This window comes from Sparus aurata, chromosome 4 (genome assembly GCF_900880675.1).
Source record: "Sparus aurata chromosome 4, fSpaAur1.1, whole genome shotgun sequence".
NCBI lineage: Eukaryota > Metazoa > Chordata > Actinopteri > Spariformes > Sparidae > Sparus > Sparus aurata.
The window spans coordinates 7,258,540-7,282,431 of NC_044190.1; the positions used below are offsets into that span (position 1 = coordinate 7,258,540).

The 23,892-nt window shown below is 39.7% G+C and overlaps 1 protein-coding gene across 2 annotated transcripts in view; it reads left to right on the forward strand.

The window, feature by feature from the left end:
* Positions 1 to 6,293: 6,293 nt before the first annotated feature.
* Positions 6,294 to 23,892, forward strand: part of glceb (glucuronic acid epimerase b) — a 68,711-nt gene continuing 51,112 nt past the window's right edge. For both annotated transcript variants that reach the window (XM_030414834.1, XM_030414832.1), the window contains exon 1: positions 6,294 to 6,487. The gene's annotated coding sequence lies outside the window, so the exon portion shown is untranslated. The remainder of the gene's footprint in view (positions 6,488 to 23,892) is intronic.

The following is a 23,892-nucleotide window of genomic DNA, read 5'->3' on the forward strand; positions in this document are numbered from 1 at the left end:
CGCTCTCAAGGACTGCGAATGTAAATTAGCAATCTAACTAACAAAGTATTATCAATCTGAGCGGTCCCTGTGGGGTTTCGTGTATTTCATGAGACAGTGAAAACACTCTTCATTATTGCAATTATATTACACTCAGCAAATCTCAGTGTGGTGCACAATATGATGCTGCACACACATCCTGGATATTAAATACACAAATCACTGAGTGGCATTCAGAGGCTTTGGAGAATGAATGTACGACGCTGTCATGTTGATGTAAGAGGGGAGTTTATGTTGAATGTCTCCATCCACAGCGACGCCTCTCCCCCCTCTCCCTTCTATCTCCGTCCACGCTGTCAGTCAGTTCATTTCTCTTTCTTGTGCCTGAGGTTGATGTCAGATACGGAGAGCAGCACATTAAAGTGGCGCACCTGCTCTCCTTTTCCGAAAGTTAAAATGAGATATGGACTCAGAATACCAATAGCCACAGATCAAATGAATGGCGGGGATTTGGAGCGCCTTATCTCACTCAGTCAGTCGGCTTGGCGTTGGCGCTCGGTGCAAAGACCCAGAGAGAGGACCACGGCCTCAGAGATCCTTCCAGCTATCCCTCTGGCTGCAGAGGAAACATCTACGCGCACATATTAGATTCATATTTTCCTATACTTGAATTGCTTTTTTAAAGAATTCCTATATTTTCTACTCATGTTGTGTTTGCCCAAGCCTCTGCTGGTAGACACTTTCGAAAAGGAGTTCATGCAGTTCTTGCAGCATTTTAAATGGGGGAATTTGATTTTTTAAGACAGAGCATTAAACCCGCTAATCCCTATTTTCTGCTGCTGTCGCAGTGGAATGATTTCTGACAGGTATTAAAAAAGTAGGCCGCTGTTTGAAGTTCATTTGAAACAGCTCCAGCGGGTCCACATTTTGAACTTGGAGGTAGACTTTGAGAGTTTGAGCCACCAAAAAAACACCCAGAAATCTCCTCAGCTGTGTTGTGTTTAATCAGCCTTTGAATGGAAATTTTTTAAAATGAGCCTCTTAATTTCCATGAAATTCCTCAGTTACTCCTCAGCGAGCGGGGCTTGATGGAGACGGCAGCTGTTGCTTGTCAACCAGAAATGTGATTAAATTCTGAAGTATTCTGTGTCGATTGAAGAACCCTCAGTGTGTCTTCACCAACAGCGACTCACGTGTTCCCTTTCTCGTTATGCATCCTACGGTGGAAGAAATGAAAAGGGAAAATTATCTGCTCTGAATTGCTTCTTTTTAATCCTGAATTAGAATTCTTGGGTCTCCACTTTTTCTTGCAGAGCAGCTTCCTTTCAGCAGTGATGGTGAAGAATATTACTCTGCACAAAGGGGGAGATGGATTATCATGCTGTATGCATGTTGAGTGAAGAAATGAGCTGTGAAGGTATATTTCCTTTACCTTTCAATCTGTTATCAGTCCCATTATGCTCACGCCTAATATCATTTAAAATGGTATTCTAGAGTGTATAATAATGTTATGTGTCTTTTTATAAGAGAAGGGTAAACTTGGACGTGCAGTTCAGCCTATTCTGTCACAGATTAATATCCTGCTGGAAGACTTTTTCATTGATTTGGCTGTAAACATCCCCTACAGACAGTCCAGTGACTTAGTTTTCTTGTTCCTGCCAGGTAATTCTGCTAATAACTGTAAAATAAACAACAAAAAAAACCCTCTAATGACTGATATAAACTTCTGAGGCAAGCTATAAATAATCACTGCACAATACTTCACACTGAAAATAAAGCTCCACATAACACATTCCTCCCAGTTTCACAGAATGTATTAGGAATAAATTATCACCTGGGGTTTCCTTGTTCTTCTAATGCAGGAATATTACAAGACTTATAGAAGAGCATCATTAAAAAACAATGGAAAATGATTATGAAAAATCCTCCTCTGAGAATATTATTGCATGTAAAAACACATGAATTATCCTGAGAACATGAACTCATCCTTCCTCTACCTGTTTTATCATCACATTTTGAGTTCATATCGGACTTTGAAGAAAAAGAAAAACAGTTTAAAGCAGTGCGGGCTCCGTAAGGTTAACAGTGCTAGCAAATTCATAATGACAGTGTTAACATTGCTCATGTTTAGCAGGTATAATGATCACCTTGTGCACCATCTTAGTTCAGTGTGTTAGCATACATACATTTGCTAATAAGCAATAAATAAACAAACTCGAGGCTGAGGCTGATGGGAATGTCATTAGCTTTGCAGGCAGACAAATAAAACATTTTACCTGGGGATGGTTCTCTGCGAAAAGGTAGAAGAGCACCTGAGTCACTCTGGTTCATCTTGAGGGACTCTGACTCTATGACAATCCTTTTAATAGTTGTCAAGAGATTTCACACTTAAACACTGTGGCTGCAATAAATTGAAATTCAGAGGTTCATCAAAGTGGCCAGGATTCATCATCTGGGGATCATGAACATCTGCACAACTTTTGTTGTCATTCCAGCAAGTAGGTGTCATGATTTATCCATTCATCCATTTTCTTGTGCTTCCAGGGTCGGGAGTCGGGGCTGAATGGTAGCTGGGTAGGCCCGGTGCACCCTGTTGAGATATTTTACTCAATAAGTGGAAAATTAGACCTCCTGGTGGCACTCGAGGGAAACTAAGGGATCACAAAAGTGATGAGGATTCATCCTCTAGGGAACATGAATGTCAGCAAATAAAAGCTTGCTAAAGTGCACACGTCCCAAAAATGTATTTATACTCGATACTGGACAGAAATTCAAATGGAAAATTATAGATAATGTTCCTATGAACATTTAAACCCTCCTTGTGAAGTTCTGGGCGCATCCCTTTCTTCAAACATGCTGCCAAGGCAGAGAAACATCTTCCGAAGATGAATCACTCATGAAGAGATCTGCCTTTGACGGCTGGAGTCTGTACTTCTTTTCTCCCTTTTCTGCTCCTTTTATCCCTTTATGTCTGGTGTTGCTCATGCCTGTAGGATGCACATGCTGCCTTTTTCAGGCTCTGTCTTCTTGGTTGTTTGTATCACAAATCACAACATCACAGTGGACTTCTCTTGTCTTTCAGAACCTCTTCGCCTTTGGTCAAGGTGAACAACTGTATGTGAAAACATGTATAATATATTCTCAACCACCCAAATACACTATAACAGAATCATAAGGTCAAATAAACCATCATATATTATGGAATATTGAGGAGGGAAAGCTACTCAGCATATAAAATAAGCATGTGGTACATAGTGAAGAACAATCAGGTCCTCTAATAAAACACCAGATGTGTCTTGACATGTTTATGCTTAAAAATGATATCAGGTAGGTCAAATACTTTGTACAGCCTACAGTTTAATCAGAACAATTGAATGTCTCATTAACAGAGCATCAAGGATTAGCAAACCATGAATGTCTGTGCACAAAATGGCAATGCAGCCAGTCACTGTTGAGATATTCATATCCAGACCAACCAGCAGACAGCCCGGAGCCATGCTGTTGTATGGCTAAAAAAAACACATCACTGCAGATGATACTAAGAGTTGCAGTTTGATTGCAGTGTCAGCTATTTCTTTTGTAGTGCATATGGAATAAGAAAGAAGAGAAGCTTGCAACTTCGGCCATAAACTATCCCCATAAGACCACCAGCAGGCTGTGAATCCTTACATATTGGTTTAATGAGCCTCCTCGACCAGGACCACTGCAGCTTCTGTGACAGCATTACTGGCAGTCAACTCAAAGTGAAAGTGTGAGAACTCTTACGCAGCTTTTTCAAAGGCGAGATGTTGCCGTCTTGCATCATGCACGTGCTGTACCCTGAGGTCTCTTTGCCTGTGATGATATCATCTTCCTTTATTCATTTGCACGGTGTGTTTCATGAGGTTTGGCATCAGCATGTGTAGTGTAGAGCGGGGAATGTCTCTTTTATTTAAGACTGTGCTGTAATACCATCATCCAGCCTCATGCAAAAGACATTAGAGCTCAAAGAAAAGCTTGAAATTGCACTTTATCTAACACATTTCAGCATTTCAACTGTGTTTCCTCACTCCTGTCAAAAATACTGCAGTGCCTTATTCATACTCAATAACTTGGGACAGGTGCATTTATCCCAGTGTTCCCTGTGCCAGGGTTGAAGGGAGCTATAGGGCACAGTGAATAAGAGGCAAAGGAAATTCTGGGCTGGTCACCAGTCTGACACAGGGCCGATTTCACATTTAAAATCATAACAAAAGATAAATTATTCTCCACCAGAATCAGCCGAATTTGCCATTTGAATCCAATTTTAATTGGCTGTCAGGCGTCTAACACACACTGCCAAGAACAAATGTACAGGAAGAATCGCATAGACGCAGAGCTTCAACAAGGACAGCAAAGCCAAACAAAGACAAGTAAGCATAAGCATACAGTCTGTGGAAAGGAAAATTAAAACACTGCAAGGAAGCCAACGCAAAAACATGGAAACTCTCAAAATCAGTAAACTGCTCTTACTTTCCGGACAATGGTCATTTTGAAAAGACGAATTTCTTTCACTGAATCAGAAAAAAAGCCATGCTGCTTCTATGTTTTCTTGTTTTTTTCTGAAACAATGACAATTAAAATCTATTCTATTCTCCTGACGTCTTTGTTTTTATGAGTTTCCTTTTCCTGCCACAGGTATCGCCTCTCTATGCAAGATTTAAAATAAATCAGCATGGTAGAATGAACAACCTTGGTTTATCACTGAAGGTATTCACTTCCTTGACATACTGGAATCATGCTTGACATGATGAGTCTTTTCAGTTGCAGATACACAAAGAGCAGGGCCTGAATACAGTGAATAATGCATAATGTTGAGAAATAGAAGTGAGAGGTAAAGCAATGCAGAAAATAATGTCAGAATGCTGTATATGTGATGCCTCCCAAAGAGCTGTCACAAAGGAAATGAATCATTTACAGAAATAATTTGTTCTCATTAACTAATCAAATGTTGATCTCTTAGTCCATTCTTACAATCACATATTCTAAACCATGACTGCACAAAGTGGGGCAGTGGGCCAGCCGACCATGAGGTTCAACATGGACATGTGAGATGCTTCTATTGATAAACAGTTACAATTTGATGAAAGAATTTGAATAATCTCCAATGCAGTTGTATTTTTTGTAAAGGTAAAAATGCTCTTTAAATATATATGATCCCTAATTGTTAAATATTTTTTAGAGTCTGTGCAGGAGTAGCAAGGCTTTGTGCAGAACTACAGTCAGTTACGTAGGTTCCAAGCGACAATGGTGTGTGAACCCCAGTATCTACCATAGTATCTTATTCACAACAAAAGAAAATTTGTTTGGAAAAAGTGCTTTGACCCAAGATTAGTAAAATTCTACATACATTGAAAGAAATAAACATGCATATAAAGTGTTATAATTCAAATCTAATCTAATCTAATCCTCATTTATCGCATGAAGATCTGCAATTTATCGATCACAATCAGCAGAATGGCCTCGGGTACAGTCTCCAACTGTAATAATTGTGATTGGAAAGTTTACTTTGAGATTTGCTGCTCCATTTTAGTTGAATAATTTACAACAGATGCTAAAGTTTACTTCTGTAAGTATGCACAGGTTATAGTTAATGTACTTTTGATTAATATATCGGTGCTTGTGACCAAATTACATCTGTAAATATATTGATTCATATTTACATTTTTTATATAACGGAAGGTTATATATAACCACCAACATAACTATAACAAGAATAGAAACATCTGTAAATATTAGCCATTTAATGTAGACTTTACAGTCACATTATTAACTGTTGGAAACTATACCTGAAGCCAGTCTGTTGATCGTGAGTTATTAATTACAGATCTTCATGTAAGAAATGAGGATTAGATGTTATTATATGAGTATTATATCAGTTTATTTGAAAGCAAATATATTTTAATTTACAGTACATATATCTGTGCTTCTTACCTGTGTAAAGTTGTGTTGTTTTTATGATGTAAACTACCTGTTCCTCTATATTCCCATCGGTAAAAAATAAAAAATAAACAGGTTGAGATTAATTTAAATGGATAGATATTTTTCTATTGTTGCTGTGTTCCTTTAAAATGTTTTTAAACAGCATTTCGACAAGCTCACAGGTCAATGTGATACTCTATACAAACACTTTTATTTTGTAATATTTATATGCACCGACTTTACATCATTAAAAGCATTTCCCCAAAAGCACCAACAAAACAAATCCTTGGCTCCAGCCGGATAATTTGATTGGCTCGTAGATATCGCCAAACTCTCGTTCTTTCTCGCGATACTGAGGATCCTTCCCAGTGAGAGGCAGATCTTAAAGTGCATTCAGTTGCTGTTGTGGCTGGGAGGCAGCACAGTCAGCCAGTCAGTCTCTTCGCTTGAACCCTTCTCCAGCCTGAGGTGAAACGGCAGTCTTTTAAACTGCCCGACCAAACGAAAACAACTCTCGCCGCTGTCCCCGAACCAACTCCGATTCTGCACGACACCTTTAGTCCCGCAGGTAAGGCTGCTAACGTTACGTCTTGTTGGCTCCCTCTGTCCAGACACTCATATGCAGTGCTAGCTGATATTTTCAGTTCAGTTTCACATCAGCAAAGCAACATTTAAATCCCACCTGTGTCGGTTTCCTCTCCTGTCACACCTTCCTGTCGTGAGACACTTTGACGTGAAGTCTTTAATACAACCTTGAGCTTGTCGGGTTGTGTTAACTGAACCAGAGGAGGAACCCAGGAACTTCAAAGCTCACTGTTGACTGTCTGTCTCTGGAATGCATACCCCCTGTTAGCTTGTATGCTAACGATAGATCTGCTTAGTATAAAGTAGCTGTTGGCTGGCTCACTAGCTAGCTGGCTAAGTCGCCTGGCAGCTTAATACAAAAAATATCAGCGTTTTACATTGTTGTCCTGTCGGAGAGGTTTTGTGATGAGGTGGCTACGCGAGTAAGCCATGACAGCTGGCTCTGTTTTTTGTGAATGGACCAGAAACTGACAAACTTAACTTGTGGCACCGGTTAGCTAACGTCCAGTCATCTGTGGGTTAACAGCAGATGGTTTCTTGTAAGATCATGTTTTTACATGCAAGATATTTTGACAGAAGTGCTGCGTTTCATTTCTACTCTCCTCTGATGTCTGACGGATAGCGTGTCTGTCTGATGAGCAGTAACTTCTCCATCCTCAGAGATGTTTCGCTTCCACCTCCACGCGGCACACGGCTCTGGAGCTGTCCTGTTATTATAGTCTGAAGCTAATGTATCACTTTTGTTCAGTTGTTCTTCTAGGAAGACAGCAATCAGAGATGCAGTGACACTAGCTTTACTTTATGTGCTCAGCACTACCCTTGATATCCGTACCAGTCCTTCACAGTCGGATCCCTCTAGGTTCTGGTGAAGACACAGCTGTTGCATTGTTTGTGTGTGTGCATTGTGAAGCATCAGCTGTAGTTAGAGCAAGTTTATTTTCATGATACTGACATTTTGCTGTGTGCCCATATCCTCCTTTTCCTTGCATGTGATGCTTGGCTTCCTTGGTTAGATAGGAAAATGACTTGGTTTAAATGTTCTATATGTAGTTGGATAAAATATACAAACATACCAAATTCAAATAAAGACCTTCAATGAGAGTGTGTGGCATTACAAGCAATGAATAAACTGTGAAGTACCATTGTAAATGAAACCCTAACCCAAATGAAAGTAGAAAATGTAATAGAAAATAGTTTTAATAGGAATTTGAGATATGTGATAATACTCCCATGTCGGTGTCCAGCAGAGAGTGTGTGCATTGTTGTTCTAGACACCGGTGGGAGGAAGGATCTCTTGCGGCGTTCAGCGGTGCATCTTGGTTGTATCAGCGTATTTGCTGAAGGAGCTCTGATGTTCATTACAACAGGCGTAAAGGGAATGAGAGGGGGAAAAAAACAAAACTGGACAATAAACAGTTTGTCACATCATCATACTTTTGTACAGAGGAAATTATTTGAACTTTTGCCACTGCTTATTGTACATTTTGAAGTTTAAAAAGCTGAATAGAAAAAATTGGCTGATAGTAATTTCTTTTACAAGCATAGAAGAATGAAACTGATCGTTCAGTTGATATTTTTTGTACATCGCGTGACTGAGATGCACTGACTTGGACCTTTTTTTCAGTTGAAAAATCAACATGTCTCCATGTCTAAATTAGCCTAAACATACACTGATACTGTTCTGTACTGTAATTTGCATAGGCCACATGCCTCATTTTGCCATATCCCATGCGTATTCCCATAAAAGCTTTTTTGGATAGACTCTATGTAACTGAATTAATTTGGGGGAAATAGAAATAGTGTTATATATTTAATTTTATGTTTGGTCTTACAGTGCCCATGTCTCTGCTGATCTGCACTTTGCTTCGTGTGCGATATCTGAATCTGTGAATTCCTCACAACACAGTGTTAAGAATTGTCTGTGGCTCATTTTGTGTCCTTGATTCAACAAGTAACCTCAAACAAAGTCGAGTGAATGAGTCTACCTTCAAATTGTAAAGTTGAATTTTTCTACACAAGGTCTTTCGTCTTTGTCACACTGCTATGACTTGAATTTCCAACCACACCACATTCTATACTGAGTTTTTGTGTATTTCAGTGGGTGAAATATCTTGAATGCTTCACATGTTGCTAGAGAGCCAGCTGAAACATGTTTGAATGTCTGACAAATTCCATTTCACTGATCACACGCCTACTTTTCTTAGTATGTGCCTATGCACAAACATAATTTGATTATGATTGATTGACTTAAGTTGATACACTATTTTTGCAGTTATCAGCAGAGTATCAACCATCATCAACCTGATTCGCTAACCTGGTTTATTGCTCATACATTGAGGTAATTACAACATGTAAATGTCTGACAGAGCTCAACACTGCCAGCTTCCATTTCTTTATCTGTTTGATGCTGATAACAGTTTATTGTGTGTTGAAATGCCTTTGAACCTCCCAGCGTGGTTGTGTAGTCTTCTACCTGGAAAAATACACGTTTCATGGTTACACTGATCTTACAGCCATACGTGACAGTATGAACTTTGCAAGTTAGACAGTCTTGGAAAAACCTTTCAAAACTGACTTCTGAAACAGTGGTAAAAAAACATCAAAACATCAAAGACGACCTTTTAAAGGGAGAGTTGACCCCTAAATCAGCCTAAACTACACCCGCCAATCATATTCACATGCAAAAGAAAACATTAATGTAGAGATGGGTAAAAATATCAATTCATCAATGCATTTAGGGCTGCAGCTATCAAATATTTTTAGAATCTAGTATTCTTCCGATTATCTCATCGATTAATCGAGTGATCTAATAAAAAATTGACGTGCTGTTGTGGTATGCCAGTTCTGCTTTGCAGTAGACACGTTGCACTTTGTTATCTTCTTTTTTTAGTGGGAAATGATCTCAAACTTTGGACATTCTCTGACTTTTACGGACGGCTTCTTGGCTCTCCGCCATCGCGCTACCTCAATTCTGAACGTAGTGGTGTGTGTCTGCAATAACAGTCCATGTGGAAAAATGATCCCTGTGCTAAGCAGGCCACATAACGTGGGTAATAGAAATTAAACCAAGCCTCGAGGCAAAGACTTTGTTCGACTATTTTTTGTAATCGAATTATTTGAGTTACCCTAGTAATCGTTGCAGCTCTAAATGCATTGCAATATATTTTTTCCCAATTCAATATCGATTCAGAAAAACTTCTGAACCGCAGTCCCTCGTCGGATGCCTCTCGGTCATGCGGAGGCGGGTAGCCAATGACTGACGCACCTCTCTTTCGGAAACTGTAAACTGCGGAAACTGCGCAGCCGGTCTCGCCCTGGCCACTGCACCATGCGCCCACGGATAGCACTCTCCTTCCGGGGAGAGAGGGGGGTTCAGTGTCAGCGTTTTACCCCCTCGCGTCTAGCCGGAGGGCAGAGGGACCACGGTTATGTCTATGTTTATGTCAGACAAAAATGTACCATGTAGTCCCAGAAACAATGGCACTTTCTCAGCTTAACTATGGTTGAACTATTTTATAACTAAACACATCATGTCCCTTTGTTTACATTTCAATTTGAACTAGAACTTCCTAGAGGAAAGATTTATAATTTAAGATTACTTTTTTTAATTTAAAAATTATTAACAGGTACTCTGAATTATTTGTTTATTACTACTTATAACTGAATTGATATCGGAGCATTGAAATCAGTATTGAATCGAATCGATATTGAATCGAATTGCGACCTAAAGAATCGAAATTGAATCGAATCGCGAGGTTCTTAACAATACCCAGCCCTAATTAATGGCATTCTCCTCAGGTGAAACTGCCTAAAGCAAAGTCTGTGAATGATCATAAGTAACTGGGACATGATTTCAGGAAAGAGACATTTCTGTTAAGTTTTTCCAATGTATTCTTTTGGGTGTTTTAAGCACTAGGAGCCAGAAAAAAGGCAGACAGCTCTACAGCCAATGTCTCCAAAACATGGCATCTCACACCAAAACAATCTAGATAGATAAATAGCACTGTAGGTAAAAGGAGCAGTGTGTATTTTTATCTGGATTGGAATACTGTTTTGAGTTACATTTACATGTAAAGGTTAATTCCTGACCTCGGAAATACTGAGGAAGACCATAAGATGTGATTCAATGTCCAAGAAGTGCAAATAGGCCTAGTTAAATGTTAAATTGAAGTATGTGTTGTCAAGTTGTAACTTATGACATGATGGCAGCTGCTGTTTCAACTTTGGCAGCCAGCATTGATCCCTGGCAGCCAGCCGGCCTACCATCTTTAAAACTCGCCGTTGGGCACTGTGTGGTGTCATTTGGTGCTCTGAATTTACACATGAACCAGAAAGGCAGTGGAGTGAAGCAGATGCAGAGGAGGTTTTCCCTGAGTGGAAAGTAAAGAGGAAGACACACACATGCAAAGAGCGGTAGTTTTCATTGTATGGACAAGAAATATATTTGTTTAAAATTAATCTTTATATTTTGCTGATATTAATCATTTGCAGGCTTCCACACGTCCATCCACACATCAAACATGATCATATAAATTGGGCTCTTTGATGCCACTGTGAGCTCTGTACACAATCCAAATGAGCAGCTTATTTTGTAAATGTAATGCTGTATTCAGATTCAACATGGTACAGTGTGCATGTTATAATGCATGTTTTTGCAGCAATAACTTTACCTTGATAGGTATATCTCTGGCACACTCTCTTTGTCTCCTACATCCACAGAATCTTCACACTTATGTTCAGATTTGAGGCTTCACATATAAAATGCACACCCGCACACACATTCTGCAGATATCTATTCACATTCTGAAATGAAACACTTCAAATACAGTGTGAAGGTCCTGCTTTCGAGACCGGGCTAGGGCAGGGAATTTCATGATCTCTCCCGGGCTGGCATGGGTTCTCTCCGGGTAGTCCGGCTTCCTCCCACAATCCAAAAGACGAAGCAAGTCAGATTAATTGGTAACTCTAAATTGCCCGTAGGTGGGAATGTGAGGGTAAATGTTATGTCTCTACTACTCAACCCTGTGATGAACTGGTGACATATCGATGTCGAGGGTGTAACCCGCCAGTCACCTGATACCTTCACCTCTTTTTTTTTTTTTTTACTTTCGTTACATCAATGTTGTTGTTGTTGATGTTAATGTTATGAGAATCTAATCTAGTATGAATCTGCTGTTAGCTTTAGCAGTAAACGAGTAAAACTAAGTCTCCCGGCTTTCATCTTTTTTAGAGCTGAAACGATTACTTGATTAATCGGTGAGTGGATAAAAAGAAAAATTATCTCCAACTATTTTAATAATCCATTAATAACCTCAGTCATTTTTCAAACAAAAATGTCAAATATCTGCTGGTTGTTACTTCTTAATGTTCGGATTTGCTGCTTTTCTTTTTTTATGATTTATGACCTTAAATGAAGAGTCTCTGGCAATCTAAAGATTACACTTTCACTTTGGGAAACTGTAATGAGCACTTTTCATATCTGTTGACCTTTTTATTTGGGTAAACAATTAATTGATTAATTGATGATAAAGATAATGGTTGCAGCCCTACATCTTTAAAGCCCAGCTTTGCAGACTTATATTTAAAGTACTTGACTGACTGTTCAAGCCGGTGAGAACACATGAAAAAATGTATATAATGCAGAAAACAGAATAATGAGTATTGATGTAAAAAGTTATATATGGTTTATGGTTTCATTGCCAGCGAGGGCGTCTAGAAGTGTGCTCACACAGAACCTTGTTCCATTGAGTGTGTATTTGTACTATTTTTGAGTGGTGGCAGATTGCAATAACGCAGGCAGAAGTTGGCAGCTTGCTAATTAGGCAGTCAGCTAATCAGAACAAAGACTTTATAGAAATCTAAAGAAGACAGAGTATAACACTCCAATCTCACACTGTGAGAAATTGCATAAATGAACACTGTGGAATGAATGATACTTTTATAATACTTCATGACGAAGAGAGGAGATTCTGAGTGAAACCTATTTGGACCCAAACAAGTACCTTTTTAAAATCCATAAATCTCAGCACCGGGCAAAGTAATCCTTTAGTCACTGGTATTGATCAGCAGCTCCTTGTAGATGTATTAAGGCTATTTCCTGCTGTGGTGCAAATTGTTCCTCCTCCAGCAGAAAACACCAGCAGCACAATGTTGTTGTAATCCACTTTAACACTACAGCTTTGTTCCATATAGTTTATTATTTTATGATTTTCAATGCCCATTTTGGTACATTTTTTTTGTTTGTGTTTTAAACACATAGTATCTCAGTTCAGTCTAACAGATTTTCCAGCATAAAGCGTTGCTGACTCTGCTGCTGATGTTTTGGCATTGTTTGGTTTTCCTTTACATACATATTGTCGCCCTGTAGCTGCAGCTCTGATCTGTGAACGTCTTGCTTTTTAGTTCATAGATCCTGATGTCTTTCAGTGAGAGGTTTACTAATTAAGTATCGGAGAAACTTGGCTGTGATGGTTGCTGAGGATTTAGTGATTGTTCAGACACTTCGGGATCCTGTATAACAATTTGGAGAGAATTTGATGAGCATTGTTCCCCTCTTACTTTAACAGGCTTCTCAACTGGAAAATAATTACTTTGAGGGGAAAGTAAAGGCTATTTTTTTCCCCATATAGGTTTGTTATGGTTGGTTTGATGTACAGTTACAGATTTGTTCTTTTTCTGTCTTAGGGATTGACCAATATTTTTCTTTTTTTTGTTTTTCAGGACCAACACCTACACTGATTATTAGTAAAGGATACCAATAACCAATATTTGGAACAGATATGCATTTGCACAAATAATAAACATCTCAACATTTATTCAGTGTCTTTAGTTACCATGCAGCTTCAGATTATTCAATTTAAACTATTGTGATGTGTAACTAATCAGATTGTGTTGTGGGTGGGACATCAAGTGGGACAACAGAGTGGTGACTAGGGGTGTCAACGTCTACACGTGTAAACGGATACACGGATAACAAATCATAACCGTTTAGAAAAATCAATAACCGTTTACACGTCTTTTTTTCTTCCTCCTCCTCCTCCTCGTTCATTTCTCATCAATATATATAGTATTCAGGGTTTCCCCTACATGTAATTGAGTGTGGCGCACCGCCACGGCAAAAAATAAAAGCCGCCACACCTTAAAAATTCAGGCATAAATAAATCCAGTGGAAATATTTTACCGTCGTCTTCCACCGCAGTCTTTGACGTTAACTAGCATGTTGGATATTTAGCTTGATAATTGGCTAGAGGATTAAAATGGTCACTTAGACCAGAGTCCTGCACTGGTCACCGCATCCGACCCGTTATCCGACAGTAGCACAGATTACATTCCGTACCAGAGCCGACCCGCTATAAATTGATACCGACGCCCGAAGGAAAATTGGACGGACGCAATTTTTAAAAGTGAAAGTAAGATAATGTTACCTGAAAGCTTCAGATAATAACATTAACTAACTATACACTTAAATGTTCCCACTAGTGCAGTTATCCGCATACATAATAGAAATGAAATGGGGCACAATGTTACGTTGATATAAAAAAAAAAAAAACCTGCAGCCACAGCCAGTGTCGCGTCACGTCACGTCACGTCACTTCAAGTTGACTGGGGGACACGATGGCGGCGGTCAACAAGCGGAGCACTGTGTGTTTTTTGAACAAACTGCCAGTGGAAATCAAGTTGAGTGTAGGCTGTCAGGCAAAGTTGGCTTACAACAACAGCACGGGATCCATGCTAAACCACCTGTGATGGAAACACCCGAACAATTTGGAGGGAGAGACTGCTGCTGGCATCGGTGCTACCACAACTGCGATAGAAAGAGATCATAAATCTCCAACGTGTAACCGTGTACACGTCGGTTAGAAGCCCCGTTTACACGTGTAGAAAAAATTGTAAACGTTGACACCCCTAGTGGTGACTACAGAAGAAGAGGATGCTGCAGCAGACCAAAGTAATGCATTTTTAGATTTAATTCATTTAATCAGAAATGGGACACAATAACACTGAAACCCATAACCGGAAAATGCTTCTGAAAGAAATTCTCATGATTCTGGGGTTTTTAAGATTGTTGAATCCATATTACACATTTCAGTTTGTCACCTCCAGTAAATATTAATCATGTAGCCTATCCGGTGATATCTGCTGAATTTGGCAGAGTGCAGTTTTATGTCGCTGCTCTTTGATTTATTGTTGATGTATGTCCTTCCAAAGCCATTTGAGTCTCTTCTCTGATGAGTGCCCTTAATCAGCACATTTCACCAGCCTGCACGAAACAGTCAAGTGTCCTTGTGCCTGGAGTTCTCTCTTCTTTTCTCCGACTGCGTGGTCTGTTTAAAACACTTAGCAGCACAGGACAGAAAGCTGTCGATTGTTAACAGTGTTATATATTGAACTCTAGCCATTTTCCCCCTTTCATGCAGCTCTTGTACTGCAGAGTGGGAGCAAAGAAGAAACCAGATCTGCAACTTGTAGCATTTTCAGTCCTTTGCTGTGTACACTGTAGTAATTACTAACCTTAAACCTGAGATCAGTGCTAGTTGTCTTTGATCCACTGACTCTCTGAATTATGCAGAGGCCTATAAAGGAATATTACTCCCTATTATTACACTGCCTAAGTTTTTGACCAAGTCGAAACATGTCTGCCTCGCCAAGAATCAACAGCAGAAAGATCTCTGTTCAGGCTTGATTACAGTCAGTATTTTAATCTGTGCATGACAGTCATCTGCCTGAACCACGCATTTTCTAAAGAATGAGTCACTGTATGGCTAAAACATTGGGTTAAAACGTTTCTTCTGAGTAACAATTGATTTGAGGTTCTCAGTCCAGCTGCTGTATGAATCCTCCCCTGCTTCTACCAGCTGATGTAGTATCACTTAATTCTTGGGTGCAACTACGAGTGCGATAAGATGCCAGCTGATGCAGTTTCTGACGCCTTACTTAGTGATTTCTTTTTATTTTTCTAGGCCTTAAAAGAATATTTTTCCATCTATTAGTATTATCATCTAATTATACATTTGGGTGACGAAACATTTTCTTCTCTGCTCAAAATAGAAGGCAAATGTAACATTTATTTTCATATGTGTTTACAAGACCTCTTTTTGGAGCGTGTTTATCATCTTAATTAGGCTTTTAAAGGAAAGGTCTGCGTTAGGCTGAGTCTTTTCTCACACTCTAGAGGCTTTCCCATCTGTTTTCTACCAGCAGCCCAAAAAGAGATAATTCATGACTAATTATTAGCAGAAGATATTTAACTATCATAAATTATCCTTTTTAGTGTCCTCGGCATTCAGTCTGAAGTCAAACCATCCTTACTGTGCTTCATCTGTGAGCTTTAGAGATCTACATGCTATTATATGCTGTCACACACTGAGTTAATAATCTTAACCCAAAGTGACTCAATTATTTTCTTAAGATGGCAGAAATATTGAGCAGAAACACTTACAATGAGACATTGGAGATTTTTCAACCAGCACAGATTTTTCTATAACCTTTCTACCAAAGTGGTTATACCTTTTTAATATCTTTTTATTAGACCATTGTGGGCATTGTTGCAAATCTGCCAGCCGAAGTGCTTTATTGCAATCCTGGGTGGAGGGGGTCTCTGCATCAATGTCATGAAGTTGATTTGTCATGCACTTCACTCAAAGGATTTGCCAAAAACAGACATTCCCATTGCCAGAATATGTCCTATAGACTATAGCCTAGTCACAAGACACTCCTTGCCCCGACCTCTTCGACCTACCCTTCATGCCAATGTCTAGGTTGTCCTAGATATCATATCATACATTATGATTCGATACGCGGCACACAAAAGGGATAATATCACACTGTGATCAATTCTGCGATAATCACTTTATTGTAAGGTACATCACGACATCTGTCTAACAGAAGAATACAAAATGCCCTTAAAAAGGTAAAGCAGGTGTGAAGAGGGAACATTGTCACATTCATTTTGGACATGTTGAAAACTGAAAAATTACTGGAAAACCTTAGTTTTCTCCCACGCTGTACGGATGGAGCTCCTTGCAAGTTAAAACAACGACTTTATAATACTGGCAGCCCTCGGTGGTGAGAAAGGAAGGATTAGCTAACTGCGGAAGGTTGACTTACAACGTTGGCATTAGCTGCTTTATCAACAAGGAGATCAAGGTGGTGGCTTTGCTTGTTTGTGGTGTTGCCATTTTTACTTAAACCAGGCTGTTCTTGCATATCATGTAGTCTTTATCGATTTGGGGAGTCACTGAGGAGTCAAATTGGCTGGTAAATCTGTTTAGAGTGCCTTGTTTTTTAGATTAGAATATCAATATAGAGGATATGGATATGGATATATATGGAGCCAGCGTATCTATATGGGTATTGCACGAGGAAGGACGACAATAGTATGATGTTGTGATAGAACTGGAATGTTCTATCTCCATCAGATGAATGGCAAACACCATTGTGATACTACCACAGTAAGGAAAGGGAAAAGACTGCAGCTGACGATGGACATATTTGAAATGTCTGGTCGCGTCTGTTTACATAAACACCATCGACAGCAGATGACATTTGGATATCACATTTCATTGGGGGAGATTTTAACCACCACCCAGTGTATCTCTGTTCTGAGGAGCAAGGGGGCGTCAGTTAAAACCTTGAAATGGGAATGATCCTGTATATCTTGGTACAGTATATCACTATTGTGATATAAAACACATATACCCAACATAAGACTTGATCCATATTGCCCACACCTAGTGGCAGGGGAGAGATTATCAGATGTTGGTTGTTTGTGACTAAGCTGGCAGATGGCAGTTCTACTGTTGATGCTTCTTTCCTGGCTGAAGTTGACCAGAAAATCCTCTTTAAACTGGCCGTTTTTCCTGCTTTTCACAGCCCACCATCCTCAACCCTGCTGCCTTGTATGAAGTCGCTTTCAGATGTGAACTTGCACATTCACACATGTTGCAAACAACAGGAGATGGTCTGTTTCAGACACATTATCACTTCTGCAAATACTCTGTTTGGTTTAGGTTAGGGGCGATGCCTTGGTAGGCCGTGCAGGAGGGTTACTGTGTGTTTACCTATACCATATGTATGTGGGCGTATCTGGATGCCATACAGGAAAGCAACAGAGTACAAAGCAACATCATCAATATCATCATTACGCCAACTCTCTAGCTGTGAATTGTCTGTACAGTGACCAGCTCTATTCTCTCATGGGCTGAGATGGATCACACAGCCGTTGTTCTAGGGAGATGGAAGGTTGAAGTTGGTTTAATGTACGGATCAACTGGTTTTGAACATTTGTGTTCACACATGCTGCTCCTCTGGGTAATGTCTTTGAGACCCTTTATTGCCATGATTAACTTGAATGGCCTGTTTAGGTAAAAGAGCCAATTTTATATCCACTTTACACCGATGACCTTTGTCTGCATGTTTTATTTGCCCCAGCAGGGCTTGACCCATCTGGTCCTCTTAAGTACTCTTGATGACCTGTCCTGGGAGTTTTCAAATAGCCGGTCAGATGGAGAAAAGTGTCATCTATTGGATGTTTGGAGCAACATTGCAGATTGAGGTCATTTCTTACCAAATTAATTTCAAGGCTTAAATGTAAACAATATAAATGTTGTGAAAGCATGAACAAAGGTTGCATTCTTTTATTTTATAGCCTATATGAAATTATCTTCTTTTGGATTAAATCTCCTGCAAAGAACAATTATACATTAGAATTTGCTGACATGTAGAGGCAAAATGCATGTGAATAATTAGAACTGATCATAGGAAAAGGATAAAATAAGTCTCTAATGCAAATCGTACAGTCCAGTGCCTGAACTTTCCCTCATGTTTTCTCTCTTAATAGGCACTGAACCACTCCACACTTGGATCAGCTGGGTGTTAACTTTCCCTTTCTTTCGACATCAGTGGTTTCATTGAAAAAAATCTTTTATGTGTTGAGGAGCAAAGGTTAAGAGCATAAAGGCAGCAGAGGAGAAGATGAAAAGAATAATGCAGTATGTGTTGGTTAAGTTGTTTTCCTTTTAGAATAGCACCCATTTCAAAGAATAGTTTAAGGCCACTGTGGAAGTTGCTGACCTCAAGCTGTTCAACCTTCTTCCTGCAGAAAATGTCATTGATGTCTCTCCTACAGGTGGCCAATAGTCACACAGCTCAAGCTGAGATCTTTGTCTCAGTTTCAGACAGTCTCAGACAGTTTTTTCTTCGCTTTATAAAAGGCTAATGGACAAAGGGCTGCTTAACTTTGGCTTGGCTACATGACACTTCCTTAAGAACAAACCTCAGACCACTGAAACTCATACGGTCACTCTAATAAGTACCTATTTAATATTGGTATTAATGAGTAAACAGGTAGAAGATCATTTGTTTTCTTGAAGAAGATCATGGTGGATTGCACAAGGTTTCAATATGATAAACAAAATATGGGTTTGTCAGGAGAAGTTTTGATTGTATTAATGACAGGATAAAACTACATGGTCTTTTTGCTTGTCAATGTTTATGTGCCAGATTAGGATTAGACCACAGGTTAATAATTAAATGCTGTTTCTCAACAATTGGGGGAAAATAATCAATTCTTATCAAGCAGTTATTTCTCGATGCGGAAATGTCTAAAATTGGAAATTTAACACCCATTTGTCATCATCATGATAACCTGTAGAAATACTGTCAAGCCATGCAGTACGTTCCTGAAAGTGTAACCATTTGGATGGCGCATAACATAATTTGGTGGATAGACACAGAAGACTACACCATGGACCCCAACCCATTGAAGCGTTCTGAGTTTCCTGGTGTGATTTAGAAGGAGATGCCACAACTGATCTCAATGTTCCACTTGACAACTTATCTGTCCTTTCAGTGCTTCGCCATATTTAAACATGTGCATGGAAGCTCGTTGGTTTTCTGCTGGGGCAGCGTTATAAAACATTACGCAAAATTTATTGAACCAGTTGAGAGACTGCAAAAGATTCAGAAATGCTAGCTTTTTCTGATGGGAACGAGTCCAGATGCTGCTCCATTTTTCTTACACTCTGACACACTACATGTGACAAGATGAGCAATTTGAAAATGGCGCCCAGCAGTTATTTTTGTTCCTGACTCTCCACATCATCGAGTCAGGCTAGTATCTTTAAATTTTATATTTTTCCAAATCTGATAAGTTTAGGCCTGCCTTCTTACATTTCTAATAAGTATTACGATGCAATTCTTGATGGGGTTCCTATGGTGAGAGGCTTTTTTGTGGTAACCATTTCAGAAAATATTATGGTTTTGTGTTCTCAGAGTATTACACTATTATTATTATTTTCAGTTATAGTGACCTTAAACACAATAAAACAAAGTTTTCTTGGTTTAACAAACTAAACTATATTTTTTACAAGGATAATGTCCTGGGACAGACTTGAACTTTTGATATACACATTAGATATATATATTCTCAGTAACACTAGTACAGTAGAATGAAAATCCTTAGATTAGCAGATGCACACGGTAAGATAATGTCAATTTTAATACTATGGTATACCTTAAAACCTTTATACCACTGTAGTCCTAACACAGTAGAAGTCATCAACTGCCTGATAAGCAGTACACCATCATTTTCTAAAATAAGTTCGGGTTCTGGGGACTCAAACACAACAGCCGGTCATAATGGCTGCCTTTGTTAACAGTTAGTCTGGGTGTTTCTTGTCTAGTCTTCATTCTGTGGTAATATTTGGCAGTGGATGGAGGGGGAGGTTGGATGAGTACAGGCTCTCTGTGGGACACTGCTGTTGTAAACCCCTGCCCTGTGACCTCGCAGTACAGCCACCACAGCCTGCTTCAAAGGCAACACACAGACAGCTTATGTCTGCATACTTTGGAGCCATAACCCCACCCCAGGCACCTTCCTCTATACCCCTCCTCTGTGCTAAATACCAACCACCCTGTACAACAAAGAAAGTGGCCCCAGTTGCCCCCAGGCACGCAGACAACAGACAGCAGATACAGGCCTATGCTCCCGCTCATTATTCATCATACTTCCTGTCTTTCAGCGAACAAGTATTTCTCTGTCTAACACTGATTTCTTTCATTTTTTTTACTGTGGATTTAGCCAAGAATAAGAGCTGGTTGATCCAAACAGGCTTCCCCAGGAATTGTAACACTCTACAGGGAGTGAGATGCTCTGGTTGGCTGGCTCATGATCATGTGTGGAGTGCTTGTGCCTGTGCCTTCTGTCCTATCTGTCACAGTGTCATTAACCCAAACCCAAGAACCCCACTGCCTCTTCATACACATGGTTTAATCACCCGCAAGCCAATAATGTAGTGCTGTTCTTCTTAGCCACGATTATCTCTTGCAGTTGTCTGACTTGCAAGTCTGTCTCCAGTGGCAATGAATAGAGATGCCACTGTGTTGTCCCTCAGCGTGTGCTCTGTGTAACCAAAGTTAACAACGTCTCTTGTGCTTTACTGACGGGCTGAATGCTTCTCACTTCATTTCTCACTCATTGCAGACTTCATGTGTCATTCACTTGTTTCAAACAGTCATGGTCTATAGTGGAATTGAGGCAAAAAAAACTTGGCACCTGCTATACAAACAGCATGTTTGTCCACCCTGTCCTTGGTTCTGGAGTTTGTGCCAGTCCGTTGTGTATTGACGTGTATTGATTGATTTTCTGCTGCTTTGTATTTTTTGCATTATAGTAGGCATTGGATGATGATAAATTCCCATGTCATGATTTACCCTCATCATCAAAATATTCTTAAAATCTTAAAATAAAGACTAAAATTGCAATAAAACATCACAGAGAGTACACAAGGTTGGATTAATGGTGGTCATTTTGGAGTTTGGAATCAGTAGTATTAATATACGTCCAATTTAACTTGTTTTTCTTGGCATACAAAATGCAAGTCAAGCCTTCAGCCCTGCTGACAGGTTCAGGCAATTCTAAATAAATCAGGAGACCAGTGTAGGACTGTATGTCAGTGAGCTAGACATCTTTTCATGTCATTGTAAGGATTATATATTATCTTAATTCTCTCCTGATAGTGAAAAATCACCTCAATCAACTTATTGTCGGTGTGTTTTTTATCATGAGATGCGTTACAATCTTTTATCCCATCCCTCATTTAAAGTAAAATTCCTGCATTTTTCTAACAGGGTAAAAACAATAATACTGAGAGCTGAACACACGGACGTTTTAAGTCATCCTCATCTCTGGTCTCATGCACAAACATGAGTAGGGTATCGCTGCTTGTCGGGGGACGGGGCTTTAACTAGGATTGCGCGGTTGCAAGATGTCACCACCACCCACTTTGAGGCAGGAGGGGGGTGCTTTAGTCCCAGTCTTATTAGTTTCTAATGGAAATGTAAATCAGGGCAGCAGTGTTTGACTCAGATTTGCCACAAGTACCAATTGAAAGGTCCCTATGGACTTTGGCAAAACAACATGTTGGATAAATGACTTTAAATGCTCATGATTCAAACGCTTGGTTCAAAAGTAAACCCAGAAAGGACCCCTTTTGATTTGCTAACTGAGGTCACTGCATAAGGATCTACTTCGTGGCGACTTGCTGGGCAGCCGGTGCTTTACAAGTCATCATAAGTTAAACACGGGTGTCCTTTAAAGCCAAAAAGACTAAATGAAACCTGAGCTGAATGCAGTGAGGTCTACAAATAAAACTGTATTGGCTCTATGATATTTAACTTGAATAAATAATGATTCAAAGTGCTTAGTGTGATACAGATGACTTGTGTTGACCCATTCAGCCACCTCAGATTAGACCTGCATCACTGTTTTGTTCTGAAAAGGGCATTAAAAATAGGAGCAGAAGAGTCTCCTACGACGGCGACTCCTGCATTATGTAAGAGCTACAAAAAAAAAAAAGTGATGTTGGCATGGGTCATTGTCATGCTTTGTCCCTGCTTCCAAGAGGGACCTTAAGAGTGTGTGTTGCAAATGTACTGTGACTTTTTTTTTTTTTTTTCTATTATCTGTGGCTCTTTGTCATAGCAGGAAAGTAGTTGACCAGAAAAATAAGAACCTTGAAAGGCATATTGTATTTAAAAAGTAGTTCTTTTCCATCCAGTTTCCAGGGCTCAGTGCATGAAACCTGTGTAGTTATAAGTCTCTGGGCTGCCATTTAAGAGCCACCTACTCTTGCAACCCAATGTGGATTATGGATGTCTTAGTTAATGGTTTTAATAGCCATCTTTAAAACTCCACACCCTCCAGTAGTGCAAAACTGGGAGCCTCTGAAGCCCTCTCATCCTCCCTGAACAAAATTAGCCTTCCACGACCCTCCTTTGCCGGGTCTCTTTGACATTCACACTTGATTAGGCTTGCAAATGAAGTTTTCCTTATTTAAAGGTAGGAGGTGCAACCTTGGCCCCAGAGACCTGCTAAGTCTTTATTGGATTGGTTGGACATTTTAAGCTGTGAGGATGTCCCAACAGTGTTTTTCTGCAGCAAGTGGGCCAGCTTCATGGCTCTTTTGTAGCCTCAGGTCCGGACACCGGATGGCCTCCATTTGCAAGGTATTTGGGTATTTTTCTGTAATTATCTGGTCTGTTAAAAATGTCTGGAGTTTATTTATTTACTTCTCTGCCATAGTGCATTAGCTGTACTCTTGGTAATTTACTTTCAGTTGCTCCTTTCCTACCTACAACTGAGCAGGACATTTTTTTGTATTTTCAGCCACCTCTCTGCTAATGAGCTTCTGCTCAAACTGGCAGGTCAAAAAGAGTATTTGAGTTTGAGCGAGCTGGTTGATTTCAGACAACTTATGCATGTCCCCAAAAGTAGAATGCCATTTACAACATAACAGGGCAGCACAATTGCTCAGTGGCCTCACAGCAAGACGGCTCAAATCTGCTGCCTTTCTGAGTGGAGTTTGCTTGTTCTCCCCATGAGTGGCTCTCCTCTGGGTGCACTGGTTTCGTCCCACAGTGTAAAGACTTCCAGATTAAGTGAACTGGAAACCCCAAATTGCCTGTGGATGCCACTCATGCGAATCAAACATTCAATGATTCAATGAGTTAAAGTGTTATTCATCTTGTAAGTGTCAGCAGAGTCCGAGATGAATGCTGTAAATCAGTGCTGGCTAGTGTGTGGTAGAGATCAGCTCTGGGTGTGCGTTGAGATGAGAAAGTGCCTTTTGTTTCAACATTTTCAGCAAGCATAGTCAACCAGACAAACACAAAAAGACTGGCTTCAGAAGAGATGCACAAATGTTTTATATGTCTTCTGCATGAGAATTTGGAGACTGATCGGTGAATTCCTCATGTGATTGGCCTAAAGCATGTAGACTTGAGAAATGTAAAGTCTGTTTTCTTTTGGTTTAGTGGTTGTAAACATAATAGATGCAGTGACTTGCAATGTTTGGGCCAATCCACATGTAGAAACCACAAGTAGAAGTA